General features: G+C 34.3%; 1 protein-coding gene and 1 non-coding gene across 5 annotated transcripts in view; both read left to right on the top strand.

The window, feature by feature from the left end:
• The window catches only part of EPHA6 (EPH receptor A6), a 999,349-nt gene that overhangs the window by 280,612 nt on the left and 696,541 nt on the right, over positions 1 to 22,196 (top strand). The gene's annotated exons all lie outside the window — the stretch shown is intronic.
• On the top strand, positions 17,513 to 17,647 carry LOC118150043 (U4 spliceosomal RNA). The gene has a single exon (XR_004737804.1). It is a non-coding gene; the product is annotated as a U4 spliceosomal RNA (small nuclear RNA).

Genomic DNA, 22,196 nt, shown 5'->3' with positions numbered 1-22,196 from the left:
ACCCGCCTCGGCCTCCCAAAGTGCTGGGATTACAGGCTTGAGCCACTGCACCCGGCCAAGAGGTTTTCTTTTCCTATACCTTAAGCAACTCTCAGGGAGTATTAAATATTTTATTCTTGGGTAATCTATTAATTTTAGAATGGCGGCTTAATTAGCCATGTTTTAAATTTTTTAAGTATGAGTAAGATTGATCTTGAGAATTTTTGTTTTTATTTCTGTTGTTACTTTTAATGCAACAAAGATTCTCAAACTCCTCATTTGAAAAATGATTTCAATAGAAACAACAGATTTAATTTTATACATTAAAGTAAAACAAAATATCAGGATGTTTTTTGTTCTGACACCTTTAAGAAATAGAGATAAATATGATTAGTATAATCAAATAATAAAAAACAATAAAGCAGAGTTACAGACTTTTACAAATTATTCTTTTCACCACTCTCAGTATTGTTCTATGAACTCTGAATATATAAAAACAATTGTTCAAATCAAATGAAACTTCCAGTTACCATTTAGTAAATGGAAACAGAACAGAGTTGTGCTTTCTCATACATATCTCCATGATGGACTAGAGAGTAAAACTGATAACTTTGGAAGTGTGCTCAATATATTAAGTCATCAGAACTAGTTTTATGATTTAGAATAGTGCCCGCTTTTCTACCATTGTAGGGGAAAAAAAGATTTTTCTGGTACTTATTTTACCAGCAATTAGGACTACTGGCAGGTTCATGCAAATGATGGAATTTTATTAGTTAGTAGAGAAGAGAAAAGGGTAAAAGAAATTCTGAGAGGCTTAAGTTTTATATGGAATTAAAAGAGATGAGCAAAGGTGAATTTTAAGACCTGGAAAATGGCATATAGAATGCTTCATGTCTATATTGTTTTTATCAATTTGAATTCTTTACTCATTTAAAGATAATGTCCATATGGATTAACATATTAGAAAAACTGGGGAACTAGATGTCACATTTCAGTTTTACCAATTTTGTATTTGAACTTAGACTTGTGTCAAATTTTTACTACTGAAATAATTTGATTTTTTATAGAGCTTCTAGATGTTGTGCCATATTTAAATAGGCAATAATGATGTGTTTAGCTTCTGGAAAACCTACCACACTGTAACGTAAATTTTTCTATTTCAGCATAAATCCTAAAAATTTTTCCGCTTGATATGTATCATTATGAGAAACATAGTTTACATGACACCATATATAGAGAATACATGTATCATGGAAACATGGTGGATATTTCTCCCCTTTTGATTACAACCAGTATAGACATTTCATTTCATTGTGCTCACTTAATTGTGATTCTTAGATACTGTTTTTTTGTTTTTGTTTTTTTCTTTTACAAATTGAAGGTTGTGGCAGTCTTGCCTGGGGCCAGTGTGTTGGTTCAGTTTTTCAACAGTATGTGTTCACTTGGTGTAATTCTTGCAGTATTTAAATATATATATATTACTGTTATATCTGTTAGGCGATCTGTGATCAGTGATCTTTGATGTTATATTGTAATTGTTGTGGGGTGCTATGAACCGTGTTCATAAAAGATGGTGAGCTTAATCCACAATTGTTGTGTGTATTCTGACTACTCTACTGTCTGGCTGTTCACCTTCCTCTCTCCCTCTCCGTGGGGATGTCTATTCCCTGAGATACTGCACTGCTGAAATGAGGCCAATTAATTACTCTACAGTAGCCTTTTAAGTGTTCAAGTGAAAGGAAGAGTGTCACATCTCTCACTTTAAATCAAAAGCCGTAAGTGATTGGGCTTAATGAGGAAGGCATGTCAAAAGCCAAAACAGGCTCAAAACTAGCCTTCTGCCAAATAGCCAAATTGTGGGTGCAGAGTAAAGTTCGTAAAGAAAATTAAAAGTGCTACACCATTGAACACAAAAATGATAAGAAAGCAAAACAGCCTTATTGCCGAGATGGAGGCAGTTTTAATGATCTGGATAAAAGATCAAACCAGCCACAACATTCCATTGAGCTAAAACCTAATCCAGAGAAAGACTCTAATTCTCTTCCGTTCTCTGAAGGCTGAGAGAGGTAAGGAAGTGGCAGAAGAGAAGTTGGAAGCTAACAGAGGTTGGTTCCTGAGGTTTAAGGATGAAAGCCATGTCCATTACAATAATGCAAGGTGAAGCAGCAAGTGCTGATGTGGAAACAGCAGCCAGTTAGTTATCCAGAGTTTCTAGCTAATAAAATGGATGAAGGTGGCTACACTAACCACAGATTTTAATTTCAGACAGAACAGCATTGTATTGGAGGAAGATGCTCTCTAGAACTTTTACAGCTAGAGAGGAGAAGTCAGAGCTTGATTTTGAAGCTTCAAAGGACAGACTGACTCTGCTATTAGGGGCTAATGTAGCTTGTGATGTTCAGTGGGAGCCAGGGCTCATTTATCATTCCAGAAATCCTAGGAGCCTAAAGAATTATGGTAAATATACTCTGGCTGTGCTCTGTAAACAGAACAAAGCCTGGATAACAGCACATCTATTTATAGCATGATTTACCAAACATTGTGGAGAGCTACTGCTCATAAAAAATGATTTCTCTCAAAATACAACTGCACACTGACAATGTATCTAGTCACCCAAGAGTTCTGATGGAGGTGTACAAGATTAATGCTGTTTTCATGTCTGTTAAGTACAACATCTATTCTATAGCCCATAGATCAAGGAGGGATTTCAACTTTTAATCTTACCATTCAAGAATACACTTTTTGGCCAGGCGCGGTGGCTCAAGCCTGTAATCCCAGCACTTTGGGAGGACGAGGTGGGCGAATCATGAGGTCAAGAGATCGAGACCATCCTGGCCAACATGGTGAAACCCCATCTCTACTAAAAATATAAAAATTAGCTGGGCATGGTGGCAGGCACCTGTAGTCCTAGCTACTTGGGAGGCTGAGGCAGGAAAATTGCTTGAACACAGGAGGCAGAGGTTGCAGTGACCCAAGATTGTGCCACTGCTCTCCAGCCTGGCACCTAGTGACAGATTGAGACTCAGTCTAAAAAAAAAAAAATATATATATATATATATTTATATTTATATTTATATACACTTTTCAAGGCTACTGCTGCCCTAGATAGTGATTCTTCTGATGAATCTGGCAAAATAAATTGAAAACCTTATGGAAAAATCTCTCCATTCTACATGCCATTAGGATAATTTGTGATTTATGGGAGATCAAATTACTAACATTAACAGGAGTTGGAAGAAGTTGATTCCAGCCCTCTTGGATGAGTGTGTGGGGTTGAAGACTTCAGTGGAGAAAGTAGCTCAGATGTTGTGGAAATAGTAGGAGAACTAGAGTTAAAGTGGAGCTTGAAGGTAAACTGAGCAGAAGCAATCTTATGATAAAACTTGAATGGATGAAGAGTTCTTCTTATGGATAAGCAAAGAAAATGGTTTATTGAGATGGAATCTACTCCTGTTGAGCATGCTGTGAACATTGTTGAAATGACAACAAGGGATTTAGAATGTTGCATCAACTTAGTTGATAAAGCAGCAGCCACTGTGAAGACAGTGTGGCGATTCTTCAGACATAAAGACACCATTGGAGCCAGCAGTCTCAGTACTGGATATATACCCAAAACAATCCAAATCATTCTCTTAAAAAGACACATGCATGCACATGTTCATTGCAGCACTATTTACAATAGCAGACATGAAATCAACCTAAATGCCCATCTGTGACGGACAGGATGAAGACAACGTGGTAGACGTGCCATCGGATACCGGCAGCCATCAAAAAAGAGATCATATCTTTTGCCGGGACATGGATGGAGTGGGAAACCATTATCTCTATCAAACTAACACAGTAACAGAAAACCCAATGCCACATGTTCTCTCTTATAAGTGGGAGCTAAATGATGACAACACATGGACACATTGAGGGGAACAAAACACACTGGTGCCTTTCAGAGGGTGGAGGAGGGAGGAGGGAAAGGATGAGGAAAAGCAACTCTTAGGTGCTAGCCTTCATACCTGGGTGATTTAATCTGTACAGCAGATCCCTAGGACACAAGTTTACCTGTTTAACAATCCTGCACATGTATCCCTGAAAGTAAAAGTTAAAAAAAAAAAAAAAAAAAGCAGCCACAGGGTTTGAGAGGATTGACTCCAGTTTTGGAAAAATTTACACTGTGGGTAAAATGCTATCAAATGACATTGCGTGCTACAAAGAAATTTTTCATGAAAGGAAGAGTCCATTGATGCAGCAGACTTTATTGTCTTATTTTAAGAAATTGCCCCAGCCACCCCAGCCTTCAGCAGCTACCATTCTGATCTGTCAGCAACCATCAACAATGAAGCAAGACTCCCCACCAGCAACAACACTATGAGTTACTGAAGGCGCATATGATTGTTAGATTGGTTTTTGAATATTTTAAAATTAATGTATGTACACTGTTTTCGACATGATGCTATTGCACATTTAATAGAATGTGCTGCAGCGTAAACATAACGTTAATATGCACTGGGAAACCAAAGGCTCTGTGTGACTGGCTTTATTGTGAAATGCAGTTTATTGGGGTGGTCCGTCACTGAACCCATTATCTCGGTGGTAGCCTGTAATTTACCAGTGCTTCGTATATGCCACATTTTAAAAGATAATAACAATGTTCCAATGAATATCTGTATTAGCACTGCACTTAATGAAATAATGTAACCTTCCCAGACCTGGTTATAAAATGGATTGCAAAACACTATGTACTGGAAGTAACTTTCAAATCAAGCTGCAACAGCTCAGTTTGGGAGTGCGGAGGCGGGGAGTTAATGGCAGGATATGGCAGCCATTTCATATATTGGTTTTTTCCTTGTAATGAAACAATTTTCCAAACAAAACTCACCTCAGAAATAAGTAGTTTTTAATCATCAAAAGCCAGAGAATTCTCCAAAACTGTTTATATCACATAATCAGCATTTTCTCTAATTATTTTTACAAGAGGCATCTGGAAGAGAATACTCTAAAGAGTATATAATGAACCTAAACTCGGAAATGTATAAACATGTGTAACACTTATAAGAACAGAAATTACTGCATATGAAGAAATACAGTTGATGACTTCAGAAACTGAACTACAAAACGTAGCTTACAGTGAGAAATTAATGTTCTCCCAAACTGTCAATTTGAGTATATAGAGCTTATATATAAAATACACATGTTATGACACATACAATGTTTCACATGTGTATTGTTTTGCTTGTTTGAAATTCTTGCTCATTTAAAAATAAAGATGACATACATATTGATAGTAATGGTAGCAAAACTGGGAAATTATACATCGCATGTTTCAGTTTTTTTTGCAGTATATAGGCTTAATGTGAGCATTTGAGACAAAGCATATAGACATATGCTTATATACTTTAACAGTTGTATTTACACCATTAGGTGAAAAACAGATTTTAAATAGTAATGATTCACTCTCTTATAAAAACTGAAATTACTTTTGTATACTTTTGCACCTACTGATTTTATTAAATGTGCAGGTGACTTGCTATAGTTTTCTTTAGTTTTGTATTCCTCAACAAAATGCCCTATTCATATATGGAAAGAAAAAGATTTTTGTCAAATTGGCAGTAAAAGATGTAACGAGAAATGCAGAAAATTCTTGGTCTCAGGAGTTTAGACAGATAAGTGCAGAATTAGGCTGGGCACGGTGGCTGAAGCCTGTAATGCCAGCACTTTGGGAGGTTGCGGTGAGCCAGGATCACGCCATTGCACTCCAGCCTGGGTAACAAGAGCGAAACTCCATCTCAAAAAAAAAAAAAAAAAAAAGAATGCAGAATTAATGAGTCTATTGAAATTAGGTTCAAACAGATGAAAATTTTAAAATATCTTCCAAAATTTTAGGAAAAATTACAAATAAATTACAATTTTACACATGAAGGCTTAAAGATTTTAACATGTAAAAGGCTTTTATAAGTTATTTAAAAATGCTACTCCCTCAATAGAGAATCAGGCAAAGGACAAAAACCACAGTTCAAACAAACATTTTTTAAAAACTACAAAAGCTAATATGCTCTGTGAAAGTGTTCAGAATCAAATATAATACTCAAGGAAATAGCTCTTTCTCTGTATTACACTAATACATCCTTTACAAATGATTATATGTACTTTTTCTTCCAGGTTAGGTTGAAATTGGCACACTTACACATTTCTAGTGTAAGTGTACTGGACAGAGCTGGCCTTCAATGTCAATGCACTTTAACCATGTAATTCTGTTTCTATGCTAAAGATATATGCACACATAAAAATTGGAACTTGAATTTACGATAGCTTTATTTAAAAAGAAATCAGTAATCTAGATGTCAGTAATACAGTTTTCATGCATTAATTAAAATAATGTTTTAAATATAATTTTAAAATATTGTTTTAAAAATACTTTTAGAAAATGCTGATCCAATTTTGATAAACTAAAATACGGGGAACAAAATTTATATACCAAATTAAAAGAAAATTTATCAAAATAGTATATGTTAAACTTTGGAAATTGAAAAGTTTTTTTGCAATTACAAAATGAGCACATATATCATTTTAAAAATTGTTGCTTTTCTTTTTTAGTTAATTTTTGATTGAAAAGTAAAAATTATATGTTTATCACGTGCAAAATAGTGTTTTGAAATATGTATACATTGTAGAATGGCTACATTGAGCTAATTAGCATATTTATCGCCTCACATTTCTCATTTTTGAGGTAAAAACACTTAAAATCGCTTTAGCAGTTGTGATTTATTTCACATTTTGTACTTTATTTTCAATTTTCAAAAATGAATGAACGTGTATTACTTTTAATGTTGGAAAAATAAAAAACACTACTACAAAAAATATTTATGAAGCAGTTATGGGATTGACGCATGAAGAAGGCAGAAAAATGTGCGAAATAGCCCGTTACTGGTTTCATTTGATTTTCATGTTATATTCACATTTTATATATTCATTTGATAATTTTTCATAAATCACTAGTATTAAAATGAAAATACTCATTAAAGATAAATTACTCTTTATCTTTCTAAAAATTGTGTAGTGTGTGCTCAATTATTTCTGCTTTTCTTCATCCGTATTATGTGTTCTTCGGATTTTGCCCGTGCGTACAGTCCCTTTAAAGCTTTCATTTAAGAAACTTTTAATCAATCCCAGGACAGTTTATTTGTTGACTTTCACATTAGTATAAAATTCTACTGTTTATCCTATTATTTTATTTAGGGTCTGCCAGTCACAGAGAAGAATGAGTTACATGCATGTAACATCTGTAAAATAAAATTCCCGTGAACATTAGTCTTGTCTCTGGCCTGTGGCACAGTTAGTACTGCATGTTCGTTTTTCTTTTATCTGACACAACTGCCACTAAATACAGTTAAATATCTTCTGTCTTGACAAACAACGTGGCTTTTTACTTTTTAAAATGACAGTATTAAATTTTACTGTAATTATTTTGAAATCAATCTGGTTAAATTTAACAGCCTCCAGTACTTTTCATAACCTCACTTTTTTTCCTCAGGCTACAGATATTTCAATTAGAAAATGCTTTGGCTTTATGATAAAATACCTGTGAGTCCCTAAATTTGTCCATAAAACTTAGTATTTCATCTATCGCTCAGATCTACCATATGAGAGTAAATTATGCAACCCCAGCTAATCTGCCCTAAGATTTAACAATTGTGCTTAATCTCCTTCAACTTATTTAAACCAGTGTCTTTTATTAAGACACGTGCTGCTTCGAGTTTATTTTCCCTACCCCTGCCATACATTTTTGTGAAACATGTTTCTACTTTCACTTCTGTCTCTGCCTGGCATTCCTAATTTATATCTTCATCACAAGTATTTTACAAAACCACTCTTTAGTGTGACGGTGATCTCATGGTTGATTCCAGTAACCGTTTTGTTTTAGAATTAAGACTGCTTACTATTAACATGTGAGGATTATTGGCCACTCGTTAGTTTTGACTCTTTGGCATTTGCTTTCTGGGCCGTCCTCTCCTGCTCATTGTTCACACCACTTCTGCAAAACCTCTGACATAGGGCATACCAAGACTTCCCCTGAGCTTCTTACCTTTTCACTTCCACCTACCTTTCTCTATAGTGTTTCTATCAAACTGTGTTGATAAATGATTCCCAGGTCTTTTTTTTTTACTCTGAATCTTGTTTCTTCTACCCAAATTTGTACTTTTTGTATTCAGTACTACCCACAAATAAATATTTACTACAACTTAAAATCTTTCTTAAAATATACATTTCCAGCATTTTCACTTTTAGAAATTTATTCAACACACACTGCACAAATTTGCAAGCATATATACACAAAGATAGTCACCGAATCATTAATGAAAACATCTGAAAGTTCGTGAGTGGAAAAATGGGTAAATGAGGTTATTGTATATACATACATGAAATTTTATTCACTAGTAAAAATTACAAGGTAAATCCGAGCTAGAAACATGTCCGTGAAATGAAGCAAAATGAAAACAACAGGTAACATAAAAAGCAGTACAGTAAGTAGCAGATGCATGTCAGACTCTTTAAATGCTTCATCAAAGATTTGGATAGGGAGGTACTTTATTTCTTAAAGGGGGGTGTGTTTGTGTGTGCGTGTGTGTGTGTGTGTGTGTGTCTATTGAGAGAGAGGGAGTACATGTACAAGGGAGAAGAGTCTCTGTTATACTGAGAAAAAGTAGATCTGTATTTTTTGTATTCAGTACTACCCACAAATGAATATTTACCACAACTTAAAATCTTTCTTAGAACGTACATTTCCAGCATTTTCACTTTTAGAAATTTATTCAACATGCACTGCACAAATTTGCAAGCATATATACACAAAAATAGTCTCCTAATCTACTTTTCATCCATTGCAAAATTTCACATAAATCTTGGATTTTTTTATGTACAAATCATCAATTGCTTAATTTATTTGTGTCATGCACAACAGAAGTTAGAGCCAAATATCCTTGACTTTGTCCAACCAATCATACAGCCCTTATAAGACAAACACACATGCACATGCACACTAATGCCCATACCCCTAGTACCATACCTTGGAATAACACAAACTCCTCTCTATGACTTTGCTTTACTATCATACTAGAAATGCTATTCTATAGAGAGTAATTTGCATTTTGCACACTGCTCAAATTTCTTTCTCGCTGGGTCAAATGCAATAGGCAAAACTTTAGCTTTATCCAGAGAGCATCCATCATTATTTCAGGATACAAAATCAATGTACAAAAACCAGTGACATTTATTTGCACCAATAACATTCCAGCTGAGAGCCAAATCAAGAACACAATCCTATTTGCAATAGCCACAAAAAGACTAAAATACCTAGAAAATACAGCTAACTGAGGAGGTGAAGGATTTCTGCAAGGATAATTACAAAACACTGCTGAGAGGTATCAGAGATGACACAAGTAAATTGAAAAACATCCCAGGCTCGTGGATTGGAAGACTCAGTATTATTAAAATGGCCATACTGCCCAAATAGGAAACCAAAAAAGAGCCCGAATAGCCTAAGCAGGAAAAAAAAAGGTGGAGGAGACATCACATTACCTGGTTTTCAAAACTGTACGATAGGGCAGATAACCAAAACAGAATGGTACTGGTACAAAAACATTATTACTTTAAAACTTTAGTTATCTGGGCATTCTAAAAACTACTTGTGAGTCTAAAACAATAATATTTTTTAAAGGCCTTAGAATTTCTTTGCAAAATATTATTTTGTAGTTTGAGTAATTGCACAGAAATACTTTCAGTACTTCAACTATGTAGAGTCGAAGTTTACCATTAAAATATTTTAAGATCACGAGACACACAATTGCTTCAAAATATTCTACTTAGAAATGACATCAAATAGCATTTTATAACTGGATACTGTGCTTAGCTTAATAAAATCAATTAAATCAAAATGTTGTAAGGAAATTTTTATTTGTTAGAAGGTAATTTACGCAAGTTAGATGCTCAGTCATAATACAGAATTTAGTTCTATCTTTAAACATAGTTTCATGAATTCAGTGTTAGGAAATATATGTCCTCCTCTTGCCAGCTCTACCTTTGTCTCAGAAAATTGTGGCTCAAGTGAAGAGGTTGAAGAATTCTGACAAATCTGAGTCATATTATCAAACTCGAATTAATTCTACTATAAACGTTAAGTGACATGGCCACTTTTGAAAAGTAGAAATAGAGATGCACAATGATTACCGTATGTGATGGCTGGATGTGACCTTAAACAAGTTACTTTGGGGTACTGGAGAATATCCACTGCTCTGTGATACATGCTTTGTATGAATTAGACTTCACAGTAGCTTAATGTATTCTAATACAGTATACTTCACAGATTTACCTTTAACTTATAGACCTTCAACATTTTATCCAAAAGAATTTACTACGACTACTCAGATAAAATAGAGTGAGCATATGAGTTAAATGTTGCTGCATAATTAGATTTGTTGTTGTTTCCTATACACTGTACTATTTATTTTAGGACTGGGAAATAAAACTGAGTTTTGGTTGGATTTTTATTTTTACTTCTTAAAGTACTCTTCATCTCTTTTCAGTTACTACCTGAGTATATTTTCCTAATGTCAGTAAAATAAATTAAATTCTTTCTTAGAAATTGGTGAGATAAAATGGAAAATTCAGACTTGTGAGCTTTTATTTATATGTCATTATATATATGTATATATGAGATGGAGTCTCTTATCGCCCAGGCTGGAGTGCAATGGTGTAATCTCAGCTCACTGCAACCTCCTACCTCAGGGTTCAAGTGACTTTCCCTGCCTCAGCCTCCTGACTAACTGGGATTACCTGCCCATACCCAGCTAACTTTGGTATTTTTAATAGAGATGGGCTTTCACCATGTTGGCCAGGCTGGTCCAAATTATTGGATTAATGCAATATCATCATGTAATAGGTTTCAAAGTCTTGAGCTATGATACTGTCCTTATGCTGAAACTTGAAACTTTGGAGTCTAACAAAGACCTCATTTTCTTCAGTATTTACATTCCATTATATGTTAGATATGTACTGAGCAGGAGTTCCTTAAATTATAGTTTACCTTTATTGGACTTACTAAAAACTAATTTTAAAATTCATTAACTTTATGATATGTGGAATTTTAAAGCAACAGAAATACTAAATATATTTCACATATCAAGTTTTTAATAAAGTTTTACAATATTAAAATATTATTGTCCCACTTCATAATAATAAACACAGAAAATGGAAAAGACATTAAGTTATGTGGTTTACAAGGAAATATAAATATACACATAAGCACATATACATACTTATATGCATACAAATGTTAATAGTAATTTTTACATTCATTGGTTATATTTTATTATTTAACATTTTGAATATCCTAAATGTTTAAATATATATTTAAATAACATTTATTGAATAAATTTATACCATGGGGAAAAATCAAAAGGTTTTGTACATGGAGAATTTATTATTCTGATGAATATATTTTAATGAAGTACCAATTTACATATCTAAAGAATGTACTGATCTATAATTTATAGATTTTTTTAAAGTCTCCATTTTTCTTCATCATTAAATTGCATATTAAAATTATTTTAAGTAATTAAGTCATATGCAATTATTAATGTAGGAATAAGATTTGTTGCTTTTAGTATCTCTGCAAAGCATGTTGAATATGGTCAGATGGAAAAACATGTAAGTTTTGTTTTCCTGTGGGCATGTCACAGAGCAGCCTTGCCTCCAGTGTGGACACGACTCCTGCCAGACAGAAGTTAAACTGCTTTCGTTCAAGATAGCCCGTGGGAAGGAAAGGGCGTGGATGGCCTAGAACAGCAAGAATTGTGCTGCCATAGGTGAAGTGGGCTCCCGGAATTTACAGACAGCTGTGGAGAAGCTTCTGTGCACGGAGCCTTCTCTGTTCCACACTGCAACAGGCACTGGGGACCTTGATGGGGATGTTATGTCGGGCCTTCAGACAGAGCTATGTGTCTGAAGACTGAATCTCAAGGTCAGTATCTTTGGAAGAGCAGCAAGGGTCCCATTGGCTAAGGTTAGCATGGGAGCTTGGACATGGCGATCAAACCAAAAAGACGTGGTGGATGAGAACCTTCCTTGAACTGAAAACTCATTTCTTTTCCCCAAGATTTCTGTACTGGATAAGAAGCCAGAAGTGCTTTTTGCCCCTAACAAAAGGGAAAGGGCCACTAGCTAGGCAGTGGGTGTGCAGAACCATATGAAATTGATTTAGAAAACTGGAAACACAAAAAGTGCACATGGAAACTAATGTTATGTTGGTTTAATTGAAAACACACAAGGAGATTATTTTCACCACTTCCTGAATAAGGGGCAAAGCAATATAAATTTTATTGAAATTTTGTCCATATTTAATTACCAAGTAGTACACTACAATTGATACTTTAAGTACTAATTATTTTTAATGTAATTATATTTATTATAATTGCTATTCATATCTTATGTCCTAATATAGACATATCATATCAAAGGTCTTTTATACAAAATTATTATATTCCCTTCATGCCAGAAAAAAGAATGGGGAATTTGCCTTAATTTATTTGTAACAAGCTATTTGTTACTTCATGTATTTCAAACTGGTTCAAATGGATTCAGTTACTAATTTTTATCTTTTTTATTAGATTATTTTTGACAAGGATGCTTTATAACAAATGCTGGCTGTTAACCTTTTGAAATTAAAAAAAAAAGAAACAGCATGGATGGTTTGTACATAAATTACGGCTTTATACATTTTCTGTATTTACTTGTAGATGACAGTATAAATTTACATCTTTTTTCTCCTGTGGGCATTACAGTATAAATAAAAGGGTGGTTAGACATTATAATTTTTTTTTGCTCTCAATTTATAATGTGTTACGATATATTAAGCTCAATAAGTGTGTAAATTATAGCACATATAAGATTTGAATTCAAGAAATGGAAGGGAAAAGGCAATCTACAGTAACTAAAAAACAAATGCTAATTTATTGCCTCATATGACCTGAATTTAATTTGCTTACATTTCACAAGGGAAGCACCTATTTACCATGTTCTTTTTGATATAGTACATATAAAGCTGAAATACTGTGTTTCAGCTTGGGTAATGGAGTCATTGCCTCAATTTTAAACATTCTGTTACCTGAAATTGGGATTCATAATGGACTCATTGGCTGAGCAGAATTGCCACAAGTAAAAACAATTTCTAGAGACACTCAAGATTTATTTTTTAAAACACTTCTTTAGATAGAGTAAGGAATAATAGGAAAATTTGAAACATGTACTTTTAGAGCTAATAAAAATTTACAAATATATGTTGTAGAGAATAAGAGTGAGATTTTTAACACCTGTTTGCACTAATAATTGCAGTAATAATACTGAACATTTATGGTATATTTAACAGGTGCAGCCACTTACCAAAAACTTTATTTGTATTAATTTTCACAAAAGCCTTGGAGTTAAGATATTACTCTTCCCTTTTCCATTTTCATAGGACAGCAGGTTCAAACCAACACTGTCCCAAGAAAATTAGGTTATGTGATTTTCCCATCCTGATCAATTTTCAGACAGTAGAGCATTTTGCAAAATAGTTTTCCTTTTATGTTCCATATATAATATGGAACATATCCAGGACTTGAACTCAGACCTGAAATAAGTAAATTTAATAAACATTTACAGAACTCTCCACCCCAAATCCACAAAACATACATTTTTCTCAGTATCACATCACACCTATTTTAATAGTGACCACAAAATTGGAAGTAAATCACTCCTCAGCAATTGCATAGCATTTCACAGGTTTAAATGGAATATTGGTTGGCTGCTTGTTCGTTATTTTCCTCCCTTATTCCTTCCTGTCTCCATTGTTAAGCACATTTATTGGCATAAAAGAGGTTTTTAATACCCATTTTTAGACTGCATTCTAGCCTGGGCAATAGAGCAAGACTCCCATTCTCCCTCTTTCTCTTCCTCTTTCTCTCTTTTATTCTTTTTTTCTTTCTTTCTCTCTCTCTTTTTCTTTTTCTTCCTTTCTTTCTTTTTTCTCTTTAAAAAAAACCATTAAAATTCCATAGTCTCAGAAGTCTTTGCCATTTTCTATGCTATATGTTAGCTTGAAAGGGGTCCCCCAAAACTAATTGGAAACAATATTAAGACCTGCTATGGATCAGAACATCAATAACCATTTAAAAAAATCTCTGGAAATCAATGTGTGCTAGATCACTGTTTGTAAGAAGAGTCCACTCAGAGTGAATTTTATCCTAAGAATCTCAGTAAATTAGACTAGGTGGGATAACTGTTTATGTAAACCTATTTGTGGAGGTTTTTTGCATAGGAAGTGTATACAGAAGTTCAAAGGCATAAACTCTGTGTATCCAAGAGAAAAGTGTTGAATGTAGGGGTCATCATTTAATGACTTTGTAACCCTGAAAAATATCCTCAGTCTTTCAAACCTTCAGTTTGCTATTCTGTGAGATTAGGCTAATATCTACGTTAAATAATATTTGTGGTGATTAAAGGGAGAATGACAGCATTGACTTAGGGACCCACTACACACTCATTGAATGTTAGCTATTTGTTATTATATGAATATGTTTATTACAAAGGCTCTGCATTTTTGTGGCTGTGAGGACGACTCTCAGTCTGGTTGTATCTTATCATTGCAGTACTTCGAGAAAACGGTGACTTGAGTCTTCCTGTAAGTGTGTTCTGAGTCAGTGTTGTGTTATCGGCCTGAACGTCTGCTTCTTGTCGTGGGGCTGGGGGTTGTGAAGGGTGACGAGGCCCACTTGCTTTTGATGGGTTGAGAACCTCTGTGATAGGGAATTTGGTGTACTGGAATATTCTCAATTAAAATGTTGGGGTTTTTATAAAAATGCTATATTTTTGGTTAATAAGGTTTTTTAAAAAAAGAAAACATTTAACATAGTATCACCACACGTAATAAAATAAACGAAAGAGAGAACGTTTTCCCTGGGAAAGCATAGCTTTGATTTTGCTCTTTCTTTTATTTAACAGTGTGTATGGACACCCAGATCTTATTCTGTGCCTGTGATTGTGCTGAGCAATGGGGATGTCACAGGGAACACTGGAACAAGAGTGGCAGCAGGAGAGATAGCTACAGACAAAATGCTAATCAAATCCAGATCACAGTTTTAGTCCTGTCAGTCTGTGATTCCCTTCCCTAAACCCCAAACGCGTGGCTTCTGTAAATTGTCTTGGAGGACTAGGCTTAGGCCTGAGGAAAAAATAAGGTGTTTGAGTTTTCCCTTGAATAGAGACGTTGAGATCTATTTCTTTCAATGAATGTGGAAGGCAATAGTATACCTATAAATCTGGCTCAGTGAATTGACTCAGCAGGCCTGTTATTATTATGATTATGATTATTTGGTGAGTTACTAACATTCTCTTCTTAGGGTATAAAACAACTAGCTACTACTATTAGTAGCGCTCTTCTCAACTTGCAGTGTGACTCCTTGATGGAGAAGCCATCTTACAACATGAGCAGTTCTGCTTAGACTCTTCCAGGTACAGCAGGAGAACGTACACAAGCCAACAGGGGTCCAATAATTAGACAAACTTGGGTTTATTTTATATTTCACCATTTGCTGGCTGTAGTAGTTAGAGTTACACAAGTGTAAAAAGGAAACCCAGATATATCCATAGCTTAACCAATAAAAATGCAAAGCAGCTCTCCCACACAGAATGATTCAGGGAGCGAGGCCTCTGCCATCTCTTGTATAGGGCCTCAGATCCACTTGATGGGTAGAGTGAGAGAACCTAGAGAAGGCTGCTAGCTTATTAAATGCCTGGATCTGGAAGCGACAGTCACCTTTGTTTGTTGCTGAGAACCATCATCAGACTTCCTGGGCAGAAGTGGGAGCTGAGAAATATAACCCTTGCTTACACAGCTGCTTCCCTGCTATAACGACATGACTTTAAGAACTGAATTTCTATAATTCTGATTCCTTATTTAAAAAGGGAGTAGGCTGGGAGCTGTGGTTCACTCCTGTAATCCCAGCACCTTGGGAGGCCAAGGTGGGTGAACTGCTTGAGGTCAGGAGTTCGAGGCCAGCCTGGCCAACATGGCAAAACTCCTTCTCTATCAAAAAATAAAAAAATTAGCCAGGCATGGTGGCATGTGCCTGTCATCCGAGCTACCTGGGAGGTTGAGGCACAAGAATCGCTTGAACCAGGAGGCCGAGGTGACAGTGGGGCAAGATCCTGCAACTGTACTCCAGCCTGAGTGACACAGCAAGACTCCATCTCAAAAAATAAGTTAATTAAAATAAAAATGGAAGAATACCCCGAATGGTAGGCAATGAAGATTAACTGCGATAGTGTACATAATACTTGACATAGGGTCTAATCTGATATGAATTTCAGTATATGGTAACTTGGTATAATTATTATCATCATGTGATCTGTGCTCTGTAGAGGCAGAATGATCACTTCCTTCGTGATCATTAGGGTCATGTAGTAGTTTTATTCCATTCCTTGTGAATGCTGATTAAATCTTATCATTTATAAAATTACAGCTATTTGTTTATGACCTCTTTTATGAACATTCTTTCCCCCAGGAGTACTAATGCCAAATTCCTCCTTTTTGTATCTGGGACCTCTGCAGAGAAAAATTTCAATTCTGAGACTGAAAATGGGTCTTTTGGGTCGGTAACTGTATCGCTTCAGACACAGCATGCACAGAGCAAAGGGGTTACCTCTGACATTGCCTACATCATGGCCAGGTAACCCTCCATGCTGCTGACCCTTATGGCGTTACAAACCTATACTAGTCACAATATAAGGCGTTTATTCTGCTGTGTAGCATTAAACTCATATGTCCTTTCAATAAAGTTATTTTTTCTGTGTTCTAAAATATGTGGTTACTACTAATGCGTTATGTTGATTATGTTACATTTAGTTTCATATTTGTAAACTACATAGCTGTTTTTGTTTTCAAATGGAAATTATGAAATGCTAGATCAAATCATCAGTTTCTGTTATTAGAACCCTACCAATAAATATTTCCAAACCTTTAAAGAGTGACTTGAGTAGAATTTAATATTCTGGTCACGATATCAAAAGTACATGGTAACTTTTAATCACTTTCTATTCTCATCATAGCGCCTGTCATAACAACTGTTTTCGCAGTTTTAAATGGAAAAACAAGCAACAATTTAACATCAGTCATCATCGTCTCTTAAAGATTGCGTTGTCACATTAGTTTAACTTCAAATCAGAGTTTAGAAATATTAGACCTAGGCAACTATGTATCTTGAGTTATTAACATTTCTCAGTTATTAAAATCTGGTTATTTCTTTGATGTTTCAATGATTGAAATATAAACAATAAATGGAGGAAAATGTCAAGTGTATCTCATTCTGATTAGTATTGTAAGTATAAAGTTCTTTTAGTCTTGCTACATAAACTATTATTTTAGCGTTCACATTTTAAAAGGGTTCAAGATTTTCTTGGTGAACATTTCCAGGAAAACAGTACTTTGGAAGGCAGGAAAAGAAAAGAGGAAAACTAAGTGGCAGTATCACGGCCAATGAGGTTTATCTGAGGCGCACTTGTCGCTAACTGAAACTTTTCCCAAAACCCCGCCATGACAACCTGAAATACAGTTGGCAGTGGCAATTTTTGACAGTCTCTACAGAGACTGAATAAAGGAAAAAAAAAGAAAATGTGTAAAGTGCTTTGGGTAAGGAAAGCTGATTTCTAGATCTGACTCCCCCTACTAGGTGTATGAGATCTTGAGTAAGGTAACCTATAATTTGGAAGTTTCAGTTTTCTTATCTTTGACATGGAGAGAAAAATGGTCCCCATTTCCTATGATTCATGTAAGATTTAAAAATCGAATAAGAGAAAAGAGCTGTCTTTAAAACCAGTAAATACAGAAAGCTAGCAGTCTGATTTTAATCAAAACCATTTTCAACAAAAGTAAAAGTTTTAATGAAAAAAGCATAATATCTTGAAAAGCATCCTGCTTTCTGTAGTTGTGACCCCCTCCCTTCCTTTTACATGGCACGGGTGATAATGCTTACCGTGATTCAGATTACCATGAGAAAATGAAATTCCTGGCTTTGAGCTGGGCTTATGGCTACTTGAAATAATGACTACACTTCCTAGCCTGCTTTTTAGTGATGTGTGGCCATATGACTAAGTGTGTGAGGGAAAGAGGTGTGTGTAACTTCTGGGATACATCCTTAGAGCAGTGGTTCACAAACTTTGGGGTGCACCATGATCACTTGAAGGACTTGTTAATAAAAAAAAGAATCATGACCACCACCAACAGATGGGTTGAGTTCTGTCCTGGAGTTTTACATCAGGGAGTCTGGAGAAGCGCTTGAGAATTTGCATTTCTAGTAAGTTCCTAAATGACGCTGATACTGCTGTTAAATGATGGTACACTTTGAAAACCTCTGCTTTCCTGTTTTGTTTTTCTTCCACGCTAATACTCAGAACATGAATGTGTTGGCTCAGGATGATTCTAGATCCAATAGTTTAAGGACCCTGCCCTAGGGATGGTGGATAAGACACATAGGACTGAGGCCCTAATGTGAAATTCATTATGTAATGATTAAGACGTTTTGAGCTGGAGGCAATGGATTTGATTTGATAATGCTGTTACTATTTATTACAATAACCTAAGGAGGTTATTATATATGTATCCATATATATGGAGGAAAATGTATTGCAAAATTTGTGTGTGTTTTAACCTAAGGAAATATATAGAGATATATATGAATCTATATCTATATAGTTGACCTCTGAGTTTTTCATAGGAAATATGAGTAGTTTAAATATTTACAGTAGTTTAAAAGTATATTATTATAGAGCTATATATTTTAAATCTATGGACTTTTCACAGAACTACATAAACTTGTTCAAGGGTAATGATTAACAATGAGATTTACTGACTTCATAAGTGTTAAGAGTAGTTCGCTTTCAACCTCATGACTTGTGACTTTTCTAAACCACTGACTGTAACTCAAAAGAAGAATATAACCTGTCATGGGTTATGCCAACCTGGGCATTTAAATTCTCAGTGATACTCGTGAGAATAAAGTTAGTATTTTCAGGTATCTTTTACTGGAAACTAAAATCATTGACAAACTTTTGCCTATTTTATATGATTCTTAACTTTTCTAAGCTTTGAATAATCAGGAACGGGTTTAATTTAAAAAACGTTCATTTTAATTAAAGTTAAAAACCAAAAGTTAGTGCTTAATACAGTATAAGGGATGTAGTATAATCTTTCTTTGTATTCAAAGTTAGATCTATGGAGAGCAAAACACATACACCAAATAAAGTCTGTCATCCATCATTGGTTAACAAAATTTATAAATTTATGTCACTCATTGTTAAATGTCCACACATCCTAATATTTCCTCCATTTTAGTTCCCTACATAGTTTTTGAGTTCAGAAACATTTATTTAAATAAAAATTCAAATTCCAAAAGAAAAAATCCAATTTGGAGTCATTTTATTAATGGTTATCATTAAAGCAGTAATGATATTATGAAAAAAAGAGAAAATATAATTTAAGCAAAAAAAATTTGAATGTTCCCAACACAAAGAAATGATAAATATTTAGCAGAGTGTTAGCTGATTTATTAAAATGACATATGCAATGTCATTAATTAAACTAGAAATAAAAATATGTAAATGGAAAATATAAAGAAAAGTATTTTTTAAGAAATGACACAAAGAAAAACTTCAATAATTGACATCATTTCTATATTTTGCTTCCTGGCAGACAAAGTTAACAGTTATAATAAGTTATATAATTTATTCTTCTATTTTCAGAGATGAAGGAGCTATACTATCTTGTAAACAAACTGAAACACAAGGTTTTACATTGAAAGCATTGAATTTTAAAACTAGGAAAAACATTTTGAATCTGAAAATGTAAGTTGTAGCTGAATGACCATTTAGTGAAGAAAAAATTACATTGCTTCTTTTTTAAAAAAAGGAATAATCATGTGACACTTTTAACATACAGATTTATATAAAAGTTATGTGATTAAGATTTATGTCTTCCGTGCCAGATTGGAAGACCTTTTGTATGTCATATCTGGTGTCGCATGTGTCATCCATAATGGGTAAAATAAATATTTTTAGTAATTAATAAAATAACAAAATGTAATGCTAAGAAATGATTCCTGGTTTTTAATCACGTAGCAGATAAATCAGAAGAATGTATGTAGCTAATATGTCCAAGAAGAGAAATTATGTAGGCAGTGGTTATTAAATCACATTTCTGGGTGTGAGTAATGACGTGGGTGAGAATAATACTATTAACAATGCCGCATTGCTACTCCTATCAAATTACAATTTTGCAAAATAGTAGAAATGTATCTTACGTTTAGGAATTTGAATTTAGAAAACTTAAGTTACGAGATAAACAATGGTAACACTCACATATTATTTACAACACACCAAGCACTAGTCCAGTGCCTCCTATGTTGGAGCTAACAGAGTTATCACAATGACTTTTTGGGTGGTGTCATCAATGCTCTCGTGTTGTGAATGGCAATGCAGCATCCTAAACCCAAGGTCACATAGCTAGCAAGTGCTGGACCCGGGGATTGGACCAAGTCTGGTTCATGAGCACATGCTTTAATCGGGCTTTTATTCTATACTTCTAAAACATCCAAACAATTCACTTTATTTTTTGTATCTGATTATTTTTAATTATTTGCATATTATTCAGTTTCTAAGACTTTTGGAAGTAATGAACTTAAATTCAATTTAATGTTTGAGACATAGAATTATGGAACTCTCCCTGCTTTTTTAAGTAAGCTTTCTTAAGCATTAGATCTGAATAGGCAACATAATTTATGAGAGAATCAAAACCATTCTAGGCTAGGCAAGATATGAAAAAATAAAACAGATGGACTTAAGTACATTTTAAATGTGAATGTGATGATGTTATTTGACTAAGATTTATGAAATGTGAGCTTATATAATGTGATTATCTTTGCCTAACTTATGATGAAAAAGTAGCTGAACCTCTAAGACTTTTTCAAAAACCCTTATGATAAAGAAGTCAGTAAAGTGGAAAAAGGTTACACGTTTTGTTAGGAATCTACAAAAATAGGGATATCTCGAATACTTTGTAGTCTACACTGTAACCGTACAATCCACTATATCAGTCAGGAAAAGAAGAGATATGATTGTTATGCTGTTCTGTCCACAACTGATAAATGTTTGCTGCTATTTGATGGTTGCTGATAAATTGGTGGCTTTGACTGTCAGCACTGCCATCAGAGTACAGTTCTATTATATTCTCATTAACGTAATGATAAAATTAACATTAAGAAGACACGTTCTATAAGAATTTATGAGATTCTGTGCAATTAAACATGTAGCAATGTGGACAGAAAATTTTCAGAATCCTGTATAATAATAAAAATTTTAAAAATAGATTTGTAGGAAGTAGTCAGTGACCTGAGACTTTAGACTGTTGATTACTGGCTTGTTGATATGTTAATGTGAAGTAATTATTCCAGGGAATTGAAGCTGAAAGTCAACATGTATATTCATTAATTTAGTTTGGGCTTTCTTATTGTTAATTACAGTTGAGGTGTCTATTTCCAGCTTTCCCATCATGGTTTACCAACCATAAAATCTAGACATTTTTTTTCCTGTCAACTTTCTAATTTCTAATTAGGAAATGCTTTTGTGACTCTTTAAAATCCTAAACATTTGTTTTTCTTTAAGAACTGATTTTGTGGGTCGAAAATCTGTTAAATATTGTATGTAATTTGTCTTTTGATATTCACTAATATTTTCAGAATACTTATAAGCCTGTTCAGTTATTAAAGGATTAGATATTTCTTAATAGGTACCTCTTACTAATTGATAGTCTGTTATATCAGAAACAATGTTATTTGTTTACCAAATCTACCCTTTATTCTTTGTCACTCATCCTAATGAAATTTCCCAGCATATCTTCTAGCTGAGTGGGATCATGTGACTGGGTTCTGGCTACTGGAATATCGATTAAAGTAGAATAAGCCACATCCAGGTCTTGCCCATTAAAACGCCGTCCTTATTATCTGCCAAGCTCTTTCCATCTATCTTCTCACATCCTGGTGATGAAAATCCAGGAAGGACCTCAGAGTCCTGATGACAGGTTGAAGTGTAAAACGGAAGTCACGTAGGTCCTGTGATCACGTGGGGAGTCACGTAGGTCCTGTGAT

This window comes from Callithrix jacchus, chromosome 21 (genome assembly GCF_049354715.1).
Source record: "Callithrix jacchus isolate 240 chromosome 21, calJac240_pri, whole genome shotgun sequence".
Taxonomy (NCBI): Eukaryota; Metazoa; Chordata; class Mammalia; order Primates; family Cebidae; genus Callithrix; species Callithrix jacchus.
This window is presented reverse-complemented; position numbering and strand designations above follow the sequence as displayed.